Source organism: Lepisosteus oculatus, chromosome 29 (genome assembly GCF_040954835.1).
Source record: "Lepisosteus oculatus isolate fLepOcu1 chromosome 29, fLepOcu1.hap2, whole genome shotgun sequence".
NCBI classification, from domain to species: Eukaryota; Metazoa; Chordata; class Actinopteri; order Semionotiformes; family Lepisosteidae; genus Lepisosteus; species Lepisosteus oculatus.
In genome coordinates this window covers 5,444,407-5,470,087 of record NC_090724.1, presented here as the reverse complement: position 1 = coordinate 5,470,087, position 25,681 = coordinate 5,444,407, and the positions used below count along the sequence as shown (strand labels likewise).

General features: G+C 41.7%; 1 long non-coding RNA gene across 1 annotated transcript in view; it reads right to left on the bottom strand.

Annotated features, from left to right (window-relative positions):
• The window catches only part of LOC138225547 (uncharacterized), a 141,380-nt gene that overhangs the window by 113,812 nt on the left and 1,887 nt on the right, over positions 1-25,681 (bottom strand). Inside the window, exon 2 of the long non-coding RNA XR_011183968.1 lies at positions 22,597-22,647. This is a non-coding gene — a long non-coding RNA (uncharacterized lncRNA). The remainder of the gene's footprint in view (positions 1-22,596; positions 22,648-25,681) is intronic.

Sequence of the window (25,681 nt, the reverse complement as noted above, 5' to 3'; positions counted from 1 at the left end):
GCAGGTCTGTGGAGAGCCACATGCTGGGAGAGGGCCCGTTCAGAAACACAGGGCACGGCCACAGAGAGACCGAAGTGGTTTGAACTGCTTATTTATTTGAAGCAGGTGAAAGGTGGTGCACCATGTGACCTGAGATAGACCTGAACATCAAGCACATTTCTTGCTGCTCCTAAACATGAGGTTAGAAGTGCTACAACCTGTGTGTCTGCTCTCCTGCAAGAGAGCAGTGAATTTCTGAAGTGACACATGAAGTAATAAGTCAACAGCTGTCCGGGTTTGGCAAGATCTCTTGTTTATCCTGAAATCATGCAAAGCAACCAAACAAGAATGAGCAATGGCTAGTTTCTCGAAACTTTACCAGCAACTCCGATGAGATTAGGCACCCGCCGTGTAAAAGTGGGGGACTGAAGGAGAAACTGAAGACCATGCACTGCTTTAAAATGAATATGAGGTCCTTGAGAGCCAACTGAAAAATAAAAGGCTCGTCAATTTATCTTTGATTTAAAAGTGCGTGGATGAAGCAAACTAAAGAGCAAGGGGAAACAGGGTCAAAATGAAGTTTACACCCTGCATGTCAGAGAAAAACAGCTTAATTTGTTGCTCAGGAAACAGAGTTTAAAACCCTTTCAATCGCAATGTTCTGCGTTCTTCTGCATGACAATGGACTTTTCTTTTTAACCACAAAGATGCTTCTTCGTATCGCCACATCTGAGTTAGTCACTGACCTGCACTTCCGCTAGCTTGGCATTGCTCCACACAAACCTGTCAACAATAACAACAACAAAAATGACCAAGTTTGACATTTTTTCGAAGCCCACCCAAAAAAGCAATGACTTTTCTTTCGCAGATGCGTGGCAATTTTTTATCATTGTGATGAATGAGATGAACAGGGGAGGGGGGGGGAAGGCAAAGCAAATTAATGAAGCAAACCACTAGTGAAACACATCTCTGGATCTTGATTCTGTTAGTGGTAAAACGTAAGTTACAAACTGAAGCAGCAAAACAGCACAAAATCCAACCAGCAGAGCTGGATTAGTCATAATGGAGCAAGGTGTGAGATCTCAGTGCTAGTAACGTTCAAGCGAACAATAATGCATTCACATTAGCACACAGGCGCACGCAATGAAAAAACTGCCACGCGTAAGATGAATTTGCAGAGGTTCTGTTAGGAGAAGGAAGTGGTTATTGTACACAGATTAAAAGAAAGCAGTGCAGTGTTTTTATTTTTCGCGTTTCAAAGAAAGCACAAAGGATGCGTTTAATATGAATGTTTATTTTGTGGTAAATTGGTATGATAGAAAAATCAAACTGTGGATTACTCTTGACCAGCTACCGTTTGTAACATTTTAAATTAATATATTAGTTCAAGTAGGTAGCTTCATCAGCATGCTTAGGCAGCAAAGAAACAAGTAAAGGTTTATTCCATGCTGAAAAGAGAAGAAAAGAAACACACCCGAAGAAGGCTCCACAGCCGAAACGTTGAGTTTCTTTTTTCTCTTTTTGGCATGGAATAAACCTTTACTTGTTCCTTATTAATATATTATATACTATCTTTCGAAATGCTAATCACTGTTCTTATCCCTCTACTGCACAGTGTACCTAAACATACAATTAAATAATGATTCCTTTATTACGTTACATATTAGTGGTGATTTCATAACAAAGTATCCCATACTCCATTTAATTGTGCATGTCCACAGTAGAAAGTAGTAGAATTTAGCCAGAACAGGACTCTCCATGAGCCTTTCAATGGCCAAGTATTCAGGACCTGGGTTTAACGTCTCATCAGAAGAGCTGCACTACCGTAAGTGCAGGGACCCTGGTCCGTTACTGGGGCTTTGGATTGGGAATACCACACCACATATCAGATGGATTCAACTGATGCTGACGGACTCAACCAGGTTTTCCTTAAACGTCTCCCAGCTAAACCTATGATCAGACCCAGCTAAACACATGTTTACTGTTTTATGCAAAACAATATAACCACATATTTCTTTTTGTTGGAAATTAAGCAGTTCATATAGTACCATCTCCTGTTTGAACAGAGTCCAGTAGAATTTCACGTCTATAGTACAGTGGATGATGTTGAGCTTTCAATAGATTGTTTTGTATCTAAGGGTTGATTTTTCCATAAAGATAATATTCTTTGGGGGGGGGGGGGGGGGGTTGGGGGCGTTGGTGCTAAGAATAAGTCCAACTCTATTTTGCTCTCCACACAAGCATGAGGGTAAACTAGCTGCCACAAATCAGATAAAGAGCCATAACCCAGCTGCAGAGCAGTACAATACAAACTAGCAGTAGGGGAAACCCATGGACAAATTTAACTCCTAACACATTTATCTACTTCAGAATATTGAAGTGCACATCCGTATCAGCATGAGACAGACCATCCACTGCTATACTATTAGTGTATAACACACTGGCTAATGTGAGGACTCACTGAAGGCACACTCTTCATGTCCCACTAACACATTGGCTGGAGGGAGAGCAAGCATTTTCTCCCACTGGGAGCTTTTGTTATCCTTTCCTCCATACCCACATGGTCTACTGTTGCTGTACAATAATTTAAACTACTGTATAAGTTTATAAAGCTGTGCGTTCAGAATTGTGCAAAATACACTATTGCAAATAACAGGACCGACTGAGTGAGTGAAGAGGGATAGACTTAGAGACACTTATAGTGGAAAAAAGAAACAGAAGACAAAGCAAGGAGCTGTCTGAATTCCAAATGGGTCAGCACAGGTACAACCAATGTGGTAAAAAGCTCTAAAGATCTGATGTTTCTGTAGGTTGGGACTGATAAGTGCTTTTCAAACAGGGATCATAGATGTGAATGAAGAGGGGAAAGTCTGTACCCCCTTAATCATGACCAAGCTGAAAGGTTCCTGGCTCAAGATTAAAAATACTTCACACCAAGTGCCGAATAAAAGAATAACACAAATAGCTGCAGACTGGCACAACTGGAGCAGTACAACCAACCCTCTTCCAATACATGCTGTGTTACTTAGAGCTGGAATTTTAGTCAGCATAAAACATGCATGCACTCACACACGCCTCAGACTTGCCAGAACAGCATGATGCGGCGATGTCATGAGATCAGCTGGGTCATGACATCAGTTTGTAATGAATCAAACACAAAGCCCTGCCACATTTTGATGATGTCATGGAGCCCTGCAATCCTTGAATGTGAGTAAGACGATCCCATATAAACAGAGTGAGGTACGGCCAAGCAATTTAATCACATTAGATCAACACTGGAAAGCGCAAGGCCAGCTGCATGAGATTGAGCAAGATAACTCAGGCTTAACACATAAGCTAGGCATTTACTAACATAAGGGGACACTCTCAACACAGACTGGCCCTGTGCACGTTATAGCACTGTCAAGTTCTCTGAAGCAATCAAGCTGTCCCTGCAGAATGTGTATTTGTGGAGTGGGTGATTTTAATAGGTCCATTTATATAGGTCACCCTCTTATTGGAAAATCTACAAATATGCAATTCATAAACAAAACCGATAACAAATAGTAAAAGCTGTAGATCTTCTTGGTTAATCTTGTGCTGATCTCAAATGCCAGACGTACTTTAACGGCAATGATGAAGCTTTGGAATTTCAAGTCAAGCTTTGGATCATTCGTAGAGGAATTCCGGTTTTGGTTCAGTTCACCTCCAGAGGTTTTCTTTGCGATTGAGTGCTCATGCTTTATAGTTTCCAACAATCCAACAAATAAATAAAACCGTCAGGTTAACGTGTCCGGGCCAGTGTCCCGTTGCCACAAAATGTCGTGCCTGCTAGCCGAAAAGCATTGCTGGAGAAAGTAGTGAAAAAGAGATTTAAAAGGACCCAGTCTAGTCCATACAAAAGGTAAGCCAGTCAGCTGAAGCCAATTTAATTACATTAAACTACTCTCAATGCACTCAAGTCACTATTCTGCATTTCTGCACATTGGTGTAGAGTATGAAACAGAGGGTACATGAAACGTGCTAACATGAAAATGATTGAGACTAGCTGTTTTAGTGGGACGGTGCCTTTAAATATATAAAATCAAGCCTGTTACAGAATAAAATGCAGTCTGTCTTTTTTCTCTGCAGTCAGTCCTGCACCTCCAGAGCCTTTGAATCAGTTCAAGCAGCTGCTGGTAAACTGAAGATACTCGACATCCATGTGCAGGTTTTCACTTGCACTTATTGCAAGAGTGACCTAGAATGCATAAAGATGGATAAAGACACAGTTAACCCGAGTCACGATATTTCAGTCTGGTTTCCTAGCTGCTCTCCTGGTCTTCGAAGGATAGTTGCCGAGACAGGGTCAGGAGGGCTGCACTAACTGTACTGTCCTGCCTCTCACAGCAGAAGGAGAGACTCTGTGCCCATGATTCTCTCTTTCTATCATCTTGCCCAGTTCACAATCAGGAAAACAAAAATGCCCACGAAGAGGATCAAAACTAAAACTACAAACCCCACTAAACTTTGCAGTGCCTTTTCGACCTGTTTTGAATCACCAACCATATTTCTGTCAAGACGTAATATTGCAGCAGAGTAAGTCATTTCCGTGGTCAAAGGCAGAGTGGGCTCACTGACGAAGGAAAAGCATAAATGTGTGTTTTTGACTATTTTTTTTAAAAGCTAACAAGGCCTTTTTCTGATCTTTGACATTTACTACATGCACCAGTTTCTTCATTTCCCAATTACCAACTCTCATGAGTCAGCGGTGCTCCAGATCCTTCAGTATTTAGCAGGATACTCTGAATATGATTTTCTGCGACTGCCTCTTTTTTCTTTCTTCACCCAGACACTAAATTACAACCCTAATCGCTGTGCTGGGACAGACGGCTCCTTACAGGAAGACACTGATGCGCCACAGATAAAAGAGGAGTCCCGGGTTATTAAGGAAGCAAAAACAGAAAAATAGGGATTCCATATGTGTCTGAAGCCATTCAATAAGGATGTATGAGGGAATGGCAATATACAACTGACTGGGAATTACGTACCCAATGTGGGACAGCAGATGTCTTTCAACACCCCGTCCCCAGATCTTACATGTAATTACTGCACTAATAAACAGGCCTGTCTGGTTCAAGAATAAAAAGCACCACATCTGGCCAATGGATTACACTGTAAAACACCCAAGGATTAAAGTGACAATGTCACTACTGTGATGCTAGTGTGCATGGCCGCAAAGTTGCATTTAACCACATTTGGTGCTGCAATACGGAAGTGTGGATCCATTGTTACATTTATTTATGTACAATAGATAGTATATATATAGCCTTCCACTTTTATTTATATCCCTGATGAAAACACAAAAGAAAGATCTACAGACCGAATAATCTGCATATCTGTCCAAATATCTTAATATCGTCATATAATTTGTCATGTTTCTCATAAAGTCCAGAAAACACAAAGGTCACATTTATTCACATCCTGGTAGTGAGTGTTTTGCAAATTCTCCTCTGACAGGGAAAACACTGCCTAGACACCTCCTGTAGTGTGGTTTGAGATTCTGGCACTTCTGAGGCGGCCTTTTTTTTGTCCAGTTCTCTGTGCAGAATTGCTCCAAGTCCTTCAGACATTTCGGTTTCCGTTTTTGAGCAGCCTGGTTGAGATCAGAACAGAACTGGGGATTGGGATGGCCAGTGGAGATCATTTCTTTTGTGCGCAGTCAAATGTGTCGATTCAGATGTGGGCTTCAGATCACTGCCTTGCTGGAATGTCCATTTTCGGCCAAGATGGAGCTTCCCGACGAAGGGAACCAGGTGTTCGGCCAACATTTCCTGGTATGTGTTGGAGCTCAAAATTCCCCCTGTCTTAACAACATAACTGCCACTCTATGAGTAGGATTAAATTTCTTAATACATTTCTTCCACTGCCGTAGGACGCAGCAGATCAAGCTTTTTGTTTTATAGACACCCTCCAGCTTGTTGAGGTCAATGATCATTTGCTTACAGCTTCAGAAGAGCTCTCTGTCCTTTACCATGATGTAACATGCTACTACTGACTGTCTTCCACGTGTTACCTCATTTAATACCCCAGGGAAACCAGAAACATTCGGAGGCCTCTGTATAGTTCCACACTGTTGTACATCCAAAGAGAACGATGTTAATGTAGATGGTTTGTTGGATTTATTTAACAGTAAAACACAGAGGTAAATAAATATGACCCTCATGTTTTCTAGAATTCATTTGACAGATTTGGCTTTGCTGTATCCTTTGATATCATGGCCATGCTATAAGACTTTTAGATTTTTTTAGGCAAGACTAATTCATAATTCATTATTGCTATATATTATTATTTGTTCCTGATTCATATGGGGATGTGAATACAATTATATCTTTTGTCCAGTGTCAAGAACCAAGCAAAAGAAAACAGGAAGATCAGGATTTGCATCTTTCTTTTATCACCACAGACTCACAAGTTTGAAACTGACAGTTACAAATAACAAGACTGAAACATGTTTCTATCAACTACAATGAAAAAAAAAAGCTTCAGGGAGAAATTGGCTGTTCTTCACTTAGGAGAACAGAAAAAAACACATTTTTACTGAATAAACCGGGGGTGGGTGTTTTGAAGATCGAATGTGAAGTACTCAGGTTATAGTATTGGTCCATGTAAAGAGTAACATGAGCTTAAAACAAATCTCAGAAAGGTCCTATGAACTCCCTGGACACTTTTCATATAAAAAGTGTGAATTTGAACAGACTGTCTCAAGCGAATGTTCTCTGGCACATAGGAAAACTCCCATATAAAAGTAACAGGTTACTGTGGCCAGGCCAGAGTCACACTGCCACAAATTCCAAATTATGGGCCAGCCAGCCAAACAAATCTCCAGGAGGATTCTGCCAAAATTGCCAGACAAGGATTTCAATAAAGACGTAACGAGACCAGGTCTAGTCAATGCTCAAACCGTGACACTGGGTTCAAACCATTTTGCTTTAAACTACTTTCAGTGCACTTGACTTAACAGAGAAAACACGGAGTCCCAAAGAAATGATGCCGGTTACATTCACAACCCCAGGAACCCAAATGAAATGCTATTTCAAAGAATTTAAAAAGGTCTACTCTCACTGAAACCTTCGGAACATTTCAATATCGCCTTCTACCTAGGAATCTGATGAAACCTCATGCTTGTTTACATTTCTCAGAAGACTCATTGTGTAAATGCCTGCTGCCTCGAGTCAGCGCTTTTTTTCTGTGCTCTTTTTGTCCGGAGTGACCTGAGAGAGCAGTTTATCTCTCCCGTGCTGAGTGCGATTTTTCATGCAGAGCTGGCGACTGTGTGCCGCTGTAAAGTTCCACTTGACAAGAGGAAAGTAGAAGTTTCCATTTCCTCTAAATTAGTAGTTCAAAAAGGCTTTCGTTTTTATTTTTTTTAATATATTGATATAATATCTGTCCTGTGGAGAGAAACCGAATGTACCCAGTGCTTTTTCTGTAATTCTGCTATTTTGGTATATAGTTCAATGTTCCAATGTCAGAAAGCAGAAAAGGTCAAGTAAGAGGTGAACAAATTTCCTAGACAGCTGCCCCTCTGCCATGATCTCTGCTCATTTTCTTATCCACTACCAATCAGTTTCAGGGATGAGAAACACAAAGATTGGCCATGTTCCATCTAAATGACAACCGACAGAAAGTTATTGCTACTGAAAGTTAAACTCTAAACTGAATTTGCAAACAATACTTTTAAAATAAAAGCGAAGTGCATGTTTTATTCCAGTTTCCCCTTTTTTTCCATTTTCCTATTGTACATTGTAGAAAACTCATAAATCCCTTAAATTTCTTTCAGACGTGGGCTGAAACTCCTTCAAGCTCAGGAATGCATTCTTCAATTAAAGACCAGTGTTAATGAAATCCCAACTAACGGCATTTTGACACGTGTTCCACGTTACTGACATAAATGCTTGGCTGCAAAATCAGAGGGTGAACCATTTGTCCCCATTGGAAGCTGCACATACAGTTTTACTCAGGTGTATATACCTGACGATCTCTGAAAACAGTATTCAACAACCCCAGATAAAACACAGACGTAAACAGGCAGAGTGCCAACTTGCGACTGGCATCAGTACATCACTGAATCAAACCCACTTGACCAGAATTAATATTCGGAAGATGTGGGAGAGTTCTGTGGATCGCTACACTAGCCGACACTTCTCAATTAAGCAGGTACACTACTGTTTGCTGCAAAAGCTGTGGTTACAAAAAACCTACTTCCTGTCACTACGCGAATCGCCGAGGCTAAAGATACGTTGAATTGAAACTACTTTCGAACACTAATACTGAAAGTGTGAACCAATGAAACAGGAGGTTGCTTTATCTGATGTAGAGGAGACCGCAAACATATCTGGGTTCAGATTCAAAATGAAAAACACAGGTTTAGAGAAAGGATTTATGAAGAAGCTGCACCTGAGATCGCAGTACTCAACCGTCACTTGAATTCCTGTTTATATTTGCTGGGTTTGAACAGTCAGTAGCCACTCCCTGATGATTAAATCACCCACAGCGAAAGGCGATAGCTGATTCCAACCATATCCTACACTCAGAATTAGTAACTGAAAAGACAAAAACAGTTAATTTTCTCCCTTTACATCTACCGTGTTGTGTAACGGACACCTGTTCAGAAATGCATAGTAATCCCATTTGCAGTTTCCATTTCCTTTTAAGGTGTTACTGGTGATCTTAAATCCCAACACAACTTGAACATAATTTGACATAACCTGCTTATTCGCGCAGGTTGCGTCTCTTGGCAGCTGATAGATCAGGTGCATATTTGTTACCATGTCTTTCTGGCCACGATCAAAAGGGTACTACAGCCACCAAAATTCATGATAGATTAAGACCATGTGGCCTGTCGGCGCAAAGCTTTGTGAAACAATCTTCAAAAAAAAGTGAGAAGTGTTCACTTCCACAGCTAAAATGCCCGTTCTTACTCTAACTAAACGAAAGCTGCTTTTAAGTTGTATAAAACGCCCTGATTATGAGGTGGAGTGGCATGGGTGAATTCTAAATACATACAGCTACTTTATGTGTATCGCACACTGTTCATCTCTGACAGTTCCATTACCACACACAAAACCCAGATTCAATCCTTTTACATTGTATTATTTATTATTTCGTATTGCAAAGGAAGTATAGAATAAATCGGAAGACGAGAATTTTAAAGCCCTAAGTTACTGAATTAAGAGTCGAAACCTGTACTGATGACACCCAGTTAGTGCAGAAGCTGTGCTTAAGGGGGGCTATGCGGAATAGAGGTCGGGGTTCCCTGGATTGAGGGTTCAAATTCCTTTTGTGACACTGCTGCACCGTTAAGCAAGATAACGTACCCAGAGTGGGCCAGCTGACTCGACAACGTGAAGCAGTACTAAAACGTTATGATGGCACTTGTAAATAGCTTTAGGTGCAAGCTTAAAACACAACAAGTTAAGAACAATAAAGTTAATCTTGCAGATCTTTCTGCTTCAACTGAAAAAAGCACAGCGAGAAAAAAAAACGAGCTAAATTACCCCGTAAACCAACGCACCTCATGTCCCTCTGTGCGCACATAGTCGGACCAAAACTAGCACCTTGAAAAGAGATGAGTGTTTACATTTGCCTGTTAAGTAACAGCAAAGCCAGAAGCTCAACCACTGTACCGGAGGCTCTGAGTTCTTAGTATAAGAAAAGTGTGAAGAAGGAATGGAAGACAGTGGTCTTGGTTCTGGCCCTGACCTTTTGCTCCAACATTCAACCTTAGGTCACTGGTTTACTCATCAGAGGGCATGCCCCACCACAGCAGCTAGGGCTTGCGTAGTGCACACAGAAAACTCAGACACACTTCTAACTTAAGTAATACAGTAAGCTCTGGTGTTGGGTGGGGGAAGTAATCCCCAGCTATTGAGCAATACAGTGTAGGAGGCACAGCTGTAGTGCAGTGAACCAGCTACACTTCACGCCACTGACCATAAAGTCCCTACGTGCAGCATGGAACGTATGATGTGGGGCTTCACAGGCTAGTGGCCAATCAGCTGCCTGCTACAGGCTGATTGTGTCAGAGGGGGCGTGGCCAGAGGCAAAGGCATATATAAAACCTGAGGATATTTATAATAATGTGTGGGAGCTCTACCAGTGTGTGTTACAATCATGCTGTGGAGTTGGAGGCATGATCATAGACAGGATTTCGTGGAAAAAGATGGGGGGGGGAGGAGGAGGAGGAGAGGGTGGCACGACAGTAGATGTGGAGGGGGGATAAAATATACCACTGCAAATATGTGCGGATTGATAGAATTAATTATAGGTCAGATGATGAATGGACCTTCACTACACTGGCACTCAACACAAATTCAAAAGGAAATCATTGCGCCCCCATAACATGCGCCTTACTGGAACAGCTTTAGATTATCTTTCCTGAAAGGCATTTTGAAACAAAAATATCAGGGGGAGTGTTCGAACAACTGCATAAAATGAAGTACTTTGACACCAGTGAGGGACCTTCGGGCATTAGGATCAGCCAAGACCCCCACAGTTGAAAGTACAGAAATCATAATGACATCATAGATTGCAGGATTAGGTTTTATGGTGCATACATTTCTAAACCTTTGGGAATTAACCTGTTTACACTAATATTTTTTGCGGTCTTGAAAAAAACAAAATTGAAAGAAAGTTTAAACCTGCACAAGGCAGTAGTACTTTTATTCTTCTGATATTACAGTGAGACAGGGAGCGGAGGTTAACGGCTTCATTCGGGATCCCAGATATGCACAGGAACTCTGTTGGACCTAAAGGAAGGCTCCACTAAAGCACACAATTCAGGACAGCTGGCCAAGACTGGTGGGAACGCGTCCTCTCGTGCAGAGAGGGAAGTGTGCTCATCACACGAGCCCGACATCATTAACACCACTGCCAAATTAGTTCAGACAAAGGCCTCCACAGTAACAGCAGGAACCAGGAACACGAGCACTCTATCATCCCCAGGCTAGCAGGACTACAGAAAGGCCACCTGTAGTCTTTAAACAGTTATTACAGGCGGTTAAACACACACGTACAGCTTAGGGGTTAAAACATTCAAGAGTTCATGACTGCAGCTCAACAGAGAAGAATGTCCCAAAGAAGAAATGGCTTAATAACCCCTTTCTGTTTTGGGGAATAAAACAAAACAAGATAATTGTAGTAACAGAAGTTTTTATTTTATAGTGTAATAAATTCGAAATCACTGTGTACAGCAGGACAAAATAAATAAAGAGTAGGTGTTTAACACTTTAGATGGTTAATACACTTTATATTTTATCACATGAAAACATTATTTCTTTAAGTCGTGATGCCTTTATCTCTTGGGTGGTTTGACCATTTGGCATCCTGCCATGTTTATTTAATAGACGTCACTGGTCACATCTCAAGACGAATCTCGTTGGAGCGCGAACACAGCACATCTGGAAAGCGAAGTTCCAGGCATAAATCCCCGAAGTTTGTAAAATGAAAGAAAATGAGACTTTTTTTGTTTCCGGATTTCATGTCTCTGCATTCGGCACCCTGATTGCTTGAACCCACTTTTTTGAAAACCATGTGGGGTTCGGTGGAGAGAGACGACAGGCTATACAGACACACGCTGGGCCCTCATCCCTCAGCCAGGACAGCAGCTACTGTATAATCGCCCTGCAGCTCGCAACTGGCAGCCCACTGGAGCTCAGCAGGTGTGATGGGAGACAGGAGACCGCCTGGGAAAGATAAGGTGGCTTCTGGATCAGAAGGGACCACTGCTCACCCTGCAGTCTGTGTGGTTCCTAATGCCCCAGATGAGTGAGGGGACACTCTACTGTAAAAAGGCACTGTCCTTCAGATGAGACATAAAACCAAGGTCCTGATTCTCAGTGATCGTTAAAAATCACAGGCCGTTTCTCATAAACAAGTAGGGGTGTTACCCCAGTGTTCTGGCCAAATTACTCCCTGGTCTTTACCACTCATGGCCTCCTAATAATCTTCATTACTTCATTACTCTGCTCTCCTCCCCCTGGGTAGCTAATGTGTACTGGTGCCACATCATCCAGGTGGGGCTGCACACTGGTGGAGGTGGAGGGGATCCCCATTACCTGTAAAGCGCTTTGAGTCCAGAAAAGTGCAGTATAAGTGTGAGGATTATTATTATTTATTGTAAGGCCAGAAGGAAACGGCTCACTCCTGTGCGGTCAGGGGATCTGCCAAGGTCCTGAGAGGGGCAGAAACCTGTCAGTTTTCATCTCCTTCACTCACAGGAGGGAAGCAGCAGGGAGGTATAGTCTATTCTGCTCCTTTTCAATCCAAAAAGAAGACAAAATCATGTGGCTTTTTTTTTGCCCTAACTAGGAGGCTCCTTGGTTTCCTCTCTTGAGGGGCTCAGTTCTTATTTTCTTGTCTGGAATCCACACACCCGAAGAAGGCTCCACGGCCGAAACGTTGCGTTTTCTTTCTTCTTTTTTCAGCATGGAATAAACCTCTTACTTGTTCCTTTGCAATATAGGAAGATATATGGTGAGCTTAAGCTTGGAAAACAGCTGTTCAGTTCCAAAACAACATAAGCCACACAAAGAGTCATCACAGTACATCATGGAAAGGAACAGTGAGCAGCAGATCTTCTTTAAAAGAGGGTGGGTTGCATGCCGGGGACACATATTGAAGTCAAGTTTTCAGTGAGCTTTATAACGAATTGTGATTTACTACCTGGGTTTCACATTGTACAGTTACAGAACCTGCGTGAGAAACCGCTCCTCGATGGGTCAACGGACACCACACTGCTGTTCTGTGTCTTCAGAGTGAAATATCTGAGCCACGTGAAGCAACAGTTTTAATAAAAGAACAGAGTTGGGAAAGGGGGACTGTGTGTGTAGTAAAGCAGAAAAAAAAACACAAATTCCTGCACCTCTAGTCCGAGGAATGCTTTCTTAATTTGTGGTTAAGTAACAGCTCAGTTTTTGAGGTGTATAAACTACATAGCGCATTACAAGCAGAAATCGTACGATGAACTTCAAAGTGGAAATAAAAAAGAACCTGTGTTTCAGCAGGAGATATAATATTTATACAGCTGGCACAGCTTAAGGCGGCTTGTTGGAGTGTGTGCGAGTTTGTGGTCGGCGCTGTATATAAAAATCCTGTGGCCTGCCCCTGCTTTAGAAACTTAACTCTGCATTGTAACGACTTGCTCTGTAATTCCCAATCCCAAATAAAAAGGAAGAACTGTTTTTGGCAGACGATCCAGCAATCCTGTGGTTTCGAGACTTATAACGAAAGAAAATTTAGAATGTTCAAATTATACAATCTCTGCCAGGTTTGACTCCAAAACAATTTCAACTCTGGCTTATGATTTCCAATTCAGATTGCTATGTCTTTTTTTCCCGTTTCTCGTGAAATAATTAGTTCAGAAGCAATTAAGATACATAGAACAATAAAAAATGTCATTTTCTTTTTTTTTTGGTTTCATTTTCTTTTGGGCTATGTATCATGCTATGTGCTAAACTGACATGCATCACACCTATTTTGTTCTGCGCTAACTAAGGAACTTTTTTTTTTCTTTTGGCCAAAAATGTTACCCACAAACACTTAGGTGCAGCACACAAAGCACTGCAGTGAGGAACGTTGTCTTGAAGGAATTTGGGAAACAGCTTCCTAGGCGATATGAAGAAGAAAGGAAAATTTAGTTACAGACAAACCAGACAAACCCTAATTTTAAGGGATAAGATGCTGCTGACATGAGAGGGCTGCCTTCTTGGCTGAAGCAGAAATCGCTAAGCGAGAGCTGTACACACCAATACTTAAGGATTCAACTCGTCACTTCAACACACAAGATAAGGTCGAGGTAGTTTTTGTATTAAGAAAGTGACTTTAAACTTAAAGTGATGTACACATCTCTTACAAACAATACAATTGTAACAATTCAAAATTTACAACAACATCTAAAACTGGTGATAGTCCGTTATTAATCTTATTCATGGCAAGTCGTCGTTAAGGCTGGATCCACACAACAAACAGTTTTTCTGAGCCTTTTGGGCGTTTTCATTTCTAATAATTATTCTTATACGTATATATCGCCTTTCTGGATACTCCACTCAAAGCGCTTTACAGGTAATGGGGAGTCCCCTCCATCACCCCTAATGTGCCAGAGTGTGCCAGTCCACTCCCCACACACCAGCTCTCAGTGGGGAGGAGAGCAGAGTGATGAAGCCAGTTCAGAGATGGGGATTATAAGGAGGCCATGATTGGTAAAGGCCAGGAGGAAATTCGGCCAGAACACCAGGGTAACACCCCTACTCCTTTCAAGAAATGGCCTGGGATATTTTAATAACCACGGAGAATCAGGCTCTTGGTTATGCATCTCATCCAAAGGACGGTGCCTTTTTTACAGTACACTTTATGTCATTATACTGGGGCAGTAGGACCCACACCAGCTGCAGGGTGAGCGCCCCCTACTGGTCCCACTGTTACCATTTGCTTTAGTCCATTCACTGTTCGCTGGCCTGATACTGCGGTACCAGTCCATGTATATGGCTTTAATTCCTCGATAAAAGGGGTAACAGTCTAGCTAGGAGGATGGAGCAGGCTGCCCCCCCCCTACCCCCAGTAATCAGGGGATTGTAGCATTGAGGGAGGCAAATGAGGTGAAAGAATGGTGTAAGCACAGCAGACACTGGTACGGACTGGACTAGAGGCTTGTATTTTGGCCCAGGATTGGCAGGAATTAGAGGCTGTCTTCCTCCTGAACATTTGTTATAAACTCCAATTGAAAGTGCATTCTTGAGAGGCATTTCTCCAAGCGCATTCCAGTGCTAACACTCCTTCCATTTTTCATTAATTAAAAGAGAAGTGCCTCTCACCTCTGGAGCAGAAAAAAAAAACATTTTAACAGGCAACATTATGGCATTCATCTGCGGCTCAACAAGACCTGTATAATTTCTAGTGTTAACAGCTAATAAATTGGCTTTTCCCCCCAGAGGATAACCTTCTCAATTAGATCCACATGCACTCATTAAAGCATGTCAGTCCTGGAATAACTCTGTTGGTATTACTTTGGCTAGCATAAAATGAGCAGAACATTTGTTTATTTTTAAAGGGGGGGATTTCCATAGCACGTAGCTATTGGGATGGGGAGGGGGCAGCCAACTTAATGTAGATTCAAAAGAGACTTGTTAAACCAAAAGCCAGACATGAGCTTGGAACTAATTGGTAACACAGAGGCACTGCAAAAATACTCAGGGTGGCAGATCCATATTTAAGTAGAAACAACTGTAATCATGAGTGAATTCATACACAAAAAACCTACTACACCCAAATAATGAATGATTATATTCTGGTACAGTATGAACTAAAAACTCTTCTCTGCCTGATGAATGCGTTCTTAGCTTTTCAAGTCTGAGGAACAGGCATGACACTGATTTAGCAAGTTTCACATTAATTTCTACACATGAAGCTTGAGGTCGCATGGGAAAAATACACGCACTGCGAGATCCGATATTTACTGCTGGATTTCAGTAAATTCTCACTATGACGAAGTTTTTTTTTCACCCTTTTCTTAAATTAGTACCTCCAGCTTAATACAACTGGTTACAAAATGCATTTATTTACAGATTTTCCTGTGAAGCCATTCAACACTTGTATTTACAAAGAATTGCACAAGATACACAGAACGTACTTTCCAGTTCGCAAAGGATCTTATTTTCTTAAAAGGGAATTATGAAAAAAAATGCCTGTCTACAGCAATCTTTAAATTACTTCCTTCTTGATACGTTTTGGGTAAAAGGGAGGACGAGCCTTCCATTCAGATCCCAGTGAAAATGCGCGATTCTGCTGAAAGAAAGTGAGTTTTTATGGCTTGGAGCCGAACTGGACAAGATTTACTTAAAACTACTGTTTTCTTGTTAGCAGATAATTAACACATGGTCTTGGAATATCTCAGGTGACACTTGTGAGGGTATTTACATTGTGCTGCTAATTGCAATTACCACAGGGCTCTGTTAAGCAAGTACAATGAATCCATTATCTTACACATGCAAAATGAAAGCTCAATAAAATTTTAAAGACCCGACGCCGACATTCAAATATCCACCATGGGGACCTTTTAAAACAGAAAACTTCCCAACCAGCCCCACTGCCCAAGGGACTGTCAGCCATAGAGTTTCACACTTTCATTTGGTGGCACAGTTTGACTAGCGAGTACTTCTCAAAAACACACAGAACAAATTGTGCGAAAAGCTCAAGGGTATTAAAAAGCTGAATGTCTGCATAAATGACAGAAAATAATATGTGGGGAATTTTTTTCATGCTGTTTATTCTTGATACTCATTTCTGTTCCAAAGCATTAATTGACACTTTTTTTCCCAGAAAGTAGGAAACACATCTAAAGAGCGTCTGATTCTTGGGAAAGCCCTCCTCTAGTGTCGCCAAGAGTCCTGAATTAAATTTTCAAGGTGCGTCATTTTCGTTTTTTTTAACGTTTGGGTCATGTCATTTATCATTTCAATGGGTGAGGGTTAGGCGGCGTGACACCGATAAATTTCCATTTTACTGGTCTGTGTTTTTGCTCGCTGTGCAATTCTGCGCCATCATTTCGACCTCTGATTCCTCAGCTGGCTTTAACCTATATTATCCCCACAATTCAGGTGAAAGTTCACAGCTTGGGCTCTCTTCACATCCCCTTGGAACTGAGGGAATGTATTTGCAGGATACACAACAGGGAGGCATGGAAACACACACACACACACACACACACACACACAAACTGACTCGCATGTTTGTCTGCCTAAAATCTATACATCATACACAGCTGACACTCCTGAAGGAGGTTCCGCAGCCAAAACTTTGCGTCTCTTTTCTTTTGCTTTCACCGGGGAATAAACCTTTACCTTGGCATGATATTCAACTGCAGTTACATGTAGCCATGCACACACTCACATGGCGAGTATGGAGCAACCAGGCTGTCAAAGCCAACAAGAGGAAACTGAGATTCACACACTGGGTGTCTGTGCTGGGCAGAGGAGACAGTGGGATTATGACTGAATGCCTCTAAGTCAGAATCCCCCCCTAAAAAAGGTTTCTCAAGAAGAAGCTGGATCTTCACAATCGGGGGCATCACGGGGGGGCACCCCTCAATATGGCTTTGCCACCCCAGCTGCCCCCACCCCATTTTAGGCGTTACCTTAAATCCCATGTGGTCTTTCATCTACCAACAAAGGAAAAATAACCATGGGGAACAATTACGACACATCTGAAATGTTTTGTAAAGAGTGTACACGTAGCCTGTTTCGGAAATGGTTGGCGTCTGTGAATACACCGCACGTCACTGTAGATCGTGCCCATGCCACACAGTGAAAGTCATGCGAGATTTTGCCTTTGGCTTGAGTATCACCTCGTCCGGGATGTCAAACAGAAGAGCAGCAGCACACCTTTCAGTAGTACATCCTAGTTTAGAAGGCAAATAATATCATTTAAAAATGCCACGCCCATAGGCGTCCCCGCCACCCCAAATATAAAATCCTGGCTACAGCGCTGCTTGAGATCAACGTGCTACCAACCACCAAAACAGCTAGATGGGCCCAAAGGCTTCCTCCTATTTGTAATCAATCTTGTCTGCTCTCATGTTCGAGGGGCTTTCTGGACCGAGGCGGACTCCGTGCTGGTTCCCTGCGATTGTCCGGTGCCTGTGTGCTCCAGTGCCGAAACCCTCCGTGTTCCTCCGCCCGAGAGAGCGGAGTTCCTCGGAGCACAAAAATGTAAACACAGGCAGCCTGCCTGTGAACAGAGTCCCGAGGAGATATTTCAGTCTGGTCTCCTCAGTGATATTTGAGGTGCGCGCACACAAGGGCTGGAAGAGAACCAGGCCTTTGAAACCCATTTTGTCAGGTCCCCGTACGGGTGCCAGGTTTTTTTTTTCCGTTATTTTTTCTACCCCAGGTTTTTTTTATTTTTTTTATTTCTTGGAGCCTGGCAGTCTCAGCCGTATCATTCCCCGATTCCCTTTGAATCGGGCCGCGTGTGAGCAGGAAACGGAGCCAAACTTGCTTCCTGAGCGGCCGAGAGAGGAAACGCCGTAATAAGTAAGGAGACTGTGGTTAAAAATAACCCCAGTATAAAAGGCCCGAGCAGAATCCCACTCACTCTCAAACTCTCACTCACAGAGCCTCTGACAGGACCTCTCTCTCTCTCTCTCCGCGTCCCTCTGCCATTCGCACACTCATGCACAAGGCAGCGGCTACAAGCTTTCCAGAAAGAGCAGGTGTTAGAAACAAGCTGAACTCAAGCACAAAATATGCCTTTTGCTGCACTACCTCATACAAAACACCCATTGACTTTCGAAGGGAAAAATAACTGCGTAGTCTGATAACTCCTTTACCAAATGTAGGAAAAATGCAATTTAAACAAAAACGGACTGTAAATAAATGAGGGGCTGGGGCGTTGGTGCCTGATTATAATCATATTTTGGAAAGACTTTATAGGGGATTTCAGCAACTCCAGTGAAGTTATACATTAAACATTTAGCTGTCTTCATAACACTCCAGCTCAGAACACATTTCGTTTTCAAAGCTGTTTTTGTGTTTTATTAATTCCATGTCAGCATGGAAAACTTTCGGTCTTGAAGATGACATTCAGGAACTGAAACAGTAGAGTCAGATTTTAGGGGTGTAATGTGTGCCCTCCTGAATTATAAATCATGAAACAGAACTTTTTTCTAACAAACCAGTTTTTGATGAATAGTGTAAATACTTTCATGATATTCCAGTACTCTAGAATATCAAAGAATCACAGTCTCACCAAGGCCAGTTGTCACAAAAGCCATTTAATCTACCAGTATGTCTTTAGACTGTGATTGGAAACCACGCAGGAATCTCAAGGCATGTTCTTAAAATTTCCTCTGTAGTTAAAAAGTATAGCACTTTGAGAAGGTTTCCAAACATTCCTTAGGCTAAGTTTTTACTGTTTCCAGAAGGTTCTAGACAAGAACTAATTAGCGATCTAGTAGCAGTTAAAGTACGTTTGGCTATATTTGAACACTTTACTGCTAATAGGGATTATCAGAATTTGAAAACTGCTTTGGACTAAAATGCAGGTAAAAAGGTAAGGATGCAATATCGCACGTTTATGAAAATCTTTGGGAACCAGAAAACCTGGAAGATTTCCTAACAACATATGCTAGGTTACTACATTTTAGAAAGAGCTGTTAAATAAGATGGAATGTATCAGAAAAACATATCTTGAGCCTCCCAAAGATGACTTCATATACAGTACTACCTCGTTGTTTATGGCTTCAGAACATTTTGGGGGCACTGACTTTGATTTCCTGTAATGTGCTTTAAGTGGATTGTCCAGAAAAGGGCTATATAAACTATTATTATTATTATTATTATTATTATTATTATTATTATTATTATTATTATTATTATTATAAATAATATTAATAAAAACCTTACATCATGCATACAGGGTTCTGAGGCTACTCCATCAAAGAGAGCTGGAACAAAACAACCTTTTCTATGACTCCATTTTCTAACCAATTCATTTAATTTAGGGTGCAATAACTAGCAAGGGGCACCAGGCAGGGTACACCTGGGTCAGGGTGGCAGCCCACTGCAGGGCAGATAATCACACCATGACCCATTGCCCCAGAAGCCATTTCACCCACCAGTAGGTCTTTGGACCGTGGGAGAATGTGAACAGATGGAGAACACACAAACTCCACACAGACAGCACCCCAGGTCCACAATTGAGCCCAGGGGTCTAGCACCGAGAGGCAGCGATGCTCACCAGTGCATTACCATGCTGCCCTCAAATGACTGATGCTTAATATGATTTTGTTGTGTTAAATGATTATGCATGCCAGAAGCTCACAGAAGCTTTGGCACTCTCAGACATTCCATTGTGGAGGGTCTCTGTTTCAACAGCTATTTAAATCCTTAATCGAATCTAAATCGTGTTCAATTCATTCATGAGACATCTGTGAAGAATCCTGCCCTCTTGACAAAACTGCCGCAGTGAAGCCGGCCTGGCTAATACAGCAGTCCCATGTGTTGAAAGACACGGGCACTGTTTTCGGACAAAAGTTATGATCCACAACATGTCCAATAACTAGGTATTTAAAGAACACAAGGCGAGCGTTTGCAAATGCACAGCAACACTCAAGACCTTTAGGCTGATTACATTTCAGCATAAAGCACAAGTCTTGTGTCCCATCAGCCACAAATCCTAATCACAGAAAAAGCCTATATTTAACAGCTGGCCTGCTGTGCATGAGGACTACTTTAGAATTGTTCCTTTAAATTCAGCCCGATTTCCTAACAAAACATTACAAAAGGTTTCCTCGGTGATCTTGCCACAGCCTCTTGACAGGTGACGAACCAAAGAAAGCCTACGAAAGAGCTACGTGTTTTTACCTCTCCAACTCGTGCTTTCCTTAAACAGGCTACTTCGGCCTTCAAGTGGAAAGGAAGCCCGTTAAGAAAATTAGCATGTGCTCACAAGTGCACCGCAGAGAGGAGTACAATACATATTCAACAAAAGCCAAGAGCAATGCCTTAATAGAAATTAAGACAATATAAATTGTGCTAATGGGGAACAGAAGGTAAACTTTGGCCATACATTCAGAATAGTACTTTATTTTAGATAACAATGTGAAGATATTTTTAGGTGGCATTTTGATAACATCTGCACTTTAAATGCCATTTTAATAGTTGTGAAGTAAGCTTTGGGAATTACACTATTTATGTACTGATGAGTGCCTTGACTGCATAAAATGTCAGGGGACCTAAATCACTTGAACTATTTGTACAGATCTACAGGAGATAAGTCAAAACATACATACATGATTCCTACCTACAAATACAATGCAGAATACAGCTTGCAGATCTGTTTTCGGAAATATCACACGGGTGACCCAGATCCAGAAGGTTATTCACATGTTACATTCCACCACCCCACAGAGTTGCCCTTACTCAGAAACAAGGCCACACAAGCTAGTTATGTGGCTGATCTGATCTGGGTGAGGGAGTGAGATGACCACAGTGATTACACATTAAAACAAGGCTTCCCAACCCTGGTCCTACAGAACCACACACCTGTTGGTTTATGTTCCAGCCAAGTCGTCAGTTACACTATTGTGTATTTGACTTGAACTGGTAATAGACTTCATAACAGAATTGATTTGAACTGTGTGGCTTGTTGTAGAGTTTAAACCTACTGGAGGTAGCCTTTAAACTATTGCACTTCTTAATTAACATCACATCCCCAACTCTCGAGTCCAAAAAATACTTGCAACTGTAACAATTCAGCATCTTATTAATTCAATTGAGGCTTCTATTAGGAAGTTAAGATCAGACGGAATAAAAACTATCCAGTGCATGGAATAACTAAGGAAATGTTTTCGGAGCTCGAGCACATGCATAGAAATACGAAAACAAGTAAAGGAGTAGACAGGTAGTTATGACAGCAGATGTATTGTTTCAGGCTAATGGGCTGCATCATTCAGAATTCAAGGGAGAAGGGTCTTGGTACACTGCTTAAATGTTTCATGCATGTTTTATTGCAGACCTGAAGAACTGAAATATAATGCCTTATTATTTATACAAAGAGCTGGTGCACCTGTTGAATTCACCTGCCCACAGTTAAGAAATTTATACAAGACTGGACTGGAGGAGTATATAATCCAAAAATCTTTGATGTCATATTCACCTTTGTAATTTTAATTTTATAATTGTTTGAATATATGCTCTCTTATGTATTTTTAAGTATTTTGAAATGACTGACTGTAGTGCTGTTGAAAAACAGAAAGAAAGAACAAATCCCTCAATGGCTGAAATGGTTATTTTCTTTCAATTTTCTAGCATAAAATTAATACTACTTGTTTCTTTGCATCCTGTATACATATGCAATTTACCTGTCGAACCATGATTATTTTTATACCACACGTTGTGAATGGAGCAGTGCACAAAAGCATCTTTATCTTTGTACAAACTACGCTGACGAGCCCAAATGCTTTCCACACAAACCCCACGGGATGTAAATGTTTATTACTGTTCTTAATAATGCAGCATTACAAAGTCTTTATCATAAGAATGGCACAAGTGAAAAGAAGACAAGGCTCCCCTAGCCTGCTTGGCAGCTAGTAATGAATTGATACAGGGTTCTCACTAGCTGCTTCTTGAAGGAATCCAGCACACAGCCTGCAACAATGTGGCTGGGTAACTTGTTCCATACTCCCAAGCCCCTGTACATTTTAGAATCAGTACTTTTGGATCATCTGCACTAGATTGGCTATCAGCACTCGGCAGTACGATCACTATAGATTATCCAGGGAGAAAACGGAGTAGCATACTACACATTGTGGCCAGGAGTCAAAGTTGTGGCCTTACTAATATAACAATTACATGATGAACGAGAGGTTTTAGAGTACAAATGTGCCTGCCAGGAGGCAAGACTAATTCCGGTTTAATTTAAAAAGGAAATGTCAATTTGGGACATTCCCTTTTACCAAAGGGCTGGAAATCCAGAAGCAAGCTGGAACAAATGGTGTTCCCTGCACTGGCCTTCTGTCCAGCAGAGACGTGAAGGGTAGTTTCAGACAAACAAACCGTTTAGTGTGGAGTTTCCAGGGGTAGAAACACATAACTGCCTTACCTGGTCATTGATCAAGGAGGCTCGGGGCCACATCGCACATTCGGCAAATATCTGGCCAAAAGAAAAAAAAAACAGACCACTTTTTTAAACCTTTGGTGAGATTTCATTATCAACGTCAGTGTTTACTCTTAGTAACAACCTAATAGTAAATGAATGGATATCAAACTGAAAGCAGCTTTAAAGCAAGGACTAAAGATAATAGCAATCTGCAATCAGACCTAGGACCTATACTGTTAGAAATTCACAAAGTGGTAATTTATGTCCTGCCGTAATCTTGAAGTCTACATTTTTGCCTTCTCATAGAAATGAAAGGGAAGTTGTAGTTACGGTTATCAAAACTCTAAGAGAAATCATGTATTATACAACATCCATTTGAGATATCAATCTGACAATCAGGAGGCTGCCTTCAGTTGACAAACACAAGCCATCAGTGGATCAGCAATTAAAAAAAAGTCAAAAGGTTAATCACAGCCGTGATAAGAGTAGACACAAGGGGGAAATTATGGTGTTTGCAAGGCCTGATGCTTCCTTGCCACCAAAAGCAAGCTGTAGCAATGATATAACCCAAGCGGTTTCTTTTTTTTTTTTGGTCTGTGCCATATAACACTTCAGAGTAAAAAAAAAGAGATGGTCTTTTTGCACTGTGGTTAAGATCATGTGATGGCAAGCAGAGGTGTAGTAGGTGGGGCATATTCGTTCTGCATCAGGTTACAGAAAACACAGCTATTGGTTAATGCAAGAGAAATCAGTCATTCAAAAAGTAATGAAAAATGCATCTTATGAATTCCCATTTTAACTGCATTTCAGGCATTATGCAGAAAGTTCCCAAAAAGGGGCCTGCAAGCTCATTGGCTTGTTCCCTCCCAGAGCTCTGGCTAAACGGACGCTAGACCGCTGTGTGCAAAGCACCAGCTCCGATCCTCGCTCAGCACACTTCTATTCCTCCTGCCAAGCCGGGAGATTTTAGAACGCAGCAACTGCACGAAAATAATGATGAGCAACTGAGAAATAAAAATATCCGGAAGCCCATGCAATCATAATGCAGCAGGAAATCACAATATTTAGCTTGAGTCAAACGTTGGAGGGTGTGACTATGATGCAGTCAGAAGAGCAGCAGATGACACCGGGATGTGAGTGCTGAATCACAGGCCTATAGACATTGCAACAGGGCGCTTATGAAAAGCGGATTCCACAGTAGCGAAGCCCCATGGAAACGCTTCTAGGAACTCCAAGGCATTTCTAGCCTGACACTAGAGGAGAGGAGAAGACAAGCATGACTGCACTGGGAATGAAATTTAAAACTGACACAGAGCACCCTGGCCATGCCTAGATCCTGAAACAGCCATGGTCATTCACCCAGTTGCCTAGGTGAGGTATTCCAGTGAAAAAGGAAAATCCTCTTAAAACCGAAGGAACAACTACTCGGACTAGTTTAGGATCAGTGATAGAAAACCAAGTCAGACAAAGATGAAAGTGTGAGACATCACGCTGGAAGTGACATTGTCTTTTGTGGACGTGACTATTGGATGCAAGGGCACTGCACAACCGAACGCCTCCTTGCAAAGTGATCCTTTGCTCTCAGGTGGAAATGCTGTGAGATTCACAGATGCACAGACACACGCACAGTTTCCGGTCCCCCAGGACAGAACTGAGCACACCGCCGCCTGACATGTGGGAGCCCAGCGGGGCTCTCTGGTGCTGATTCATCCTCTGGGGGGAAGTTGATTTCTTCTGTGATTCCTGAACACTCACTTTTACTGATGGAATGAGAGAAAAAGTGAAGCCAGGGTCACGGGTTTTGATTTGCCAATAGCATCTCTTTATCATGGGTACACTTCCTTCGGGCCTCCTGGAAATCTGATGAGTGGCTTGTCCTTCACAGAAAACCGTAGTGCTCACTAGAGTACAAGCTAAACACTGCCAGTCACTCCTGAACTTGAGTAACACTCCACGAAAGCAGCACAGAGCTCACTGATCTTACAGAATATTTCTTCAGCGCCTTCTATGTGTGCCTTCAGCGTCAGCCAGTTCCGTGAAGGGGAAAGGTTCGGCATGTATTACTTCTCACAGAAGTACAAAATGTAAAGATGGTGAAGATTTAAGCAAAACCGAGAGATAACGAGAGATAACACACAGTGGAACCATATCGAATTGTTTTTTAAAAGTGGCAATCGGGTTTATGATTAGATCAAGAAAAGGGACAACAGTGTGTCAGTGCCTTCGACTGAACTTATTTACAGCTAGGTCTTTTGAAGTCCTAGTGATAGAATTACATTCCAATCACTGGTATCAGCCTTCAGCCGTTTATCAAGGCAATTGATTTAATTGCAACTTGACATACTAAAGGAAAGGTTTCCTAACGTAAGGAGCTGTTGCTTTTAAAACAGGGGCAAATACGAAGCTGTGAGAGAGGAATATGTAAATTTCAGAAAAAACTTCAACTATCTGTACATAAAGCATTGAGGCATTTATTCAACCGAGTTTTAAAAAGGTATCTTAAAAATCCTTTCGCTTGGGGCTCCTCTCTGTAGCAGGTCTCCTCAAACTGGACATGTTTGAAGCTTTTTAAAGAGCCCAGACATGACAAATGACAGCACCCCACAATTGCACCTTCAACTGACCTCTGGGTGAAAATGGGGCCTGTAAATTTGGATGCATGTCAATGGCTTGAGAGATCTGGCTGCCTGATTGCATTTTAAACAAGACAGAGATCTGACAAGAGGTAAATCCAGTTGCATTTACATGCATGACAGCAACGGGGGTGGGGACAGTCTCCCCAAGAACTCCTTTCCTCAGCAGCGCAGAAAGGTGCTGAGCTCTTTCTTGGCATTAATCAATTTTTTTGTTTTAGTTTGGCAAACAATTCGACTACAGTTTTTTGGAATGACATTTTTAGGAACGCTGTTTAAAAAAATTAAGGACATTTAAAGAACAACAAGGGCCAAAAGGCACAATCTTTAGAATACACCTCATGTTGGGAGAACAAACTGCAAACCTGTGTTTCTTCTTTGGGTTGTTCTTATTAAGGGCACGGAACTATTCATTTTGGCCTATCACTGCACTGAACACAGGGAATAAGCATGTA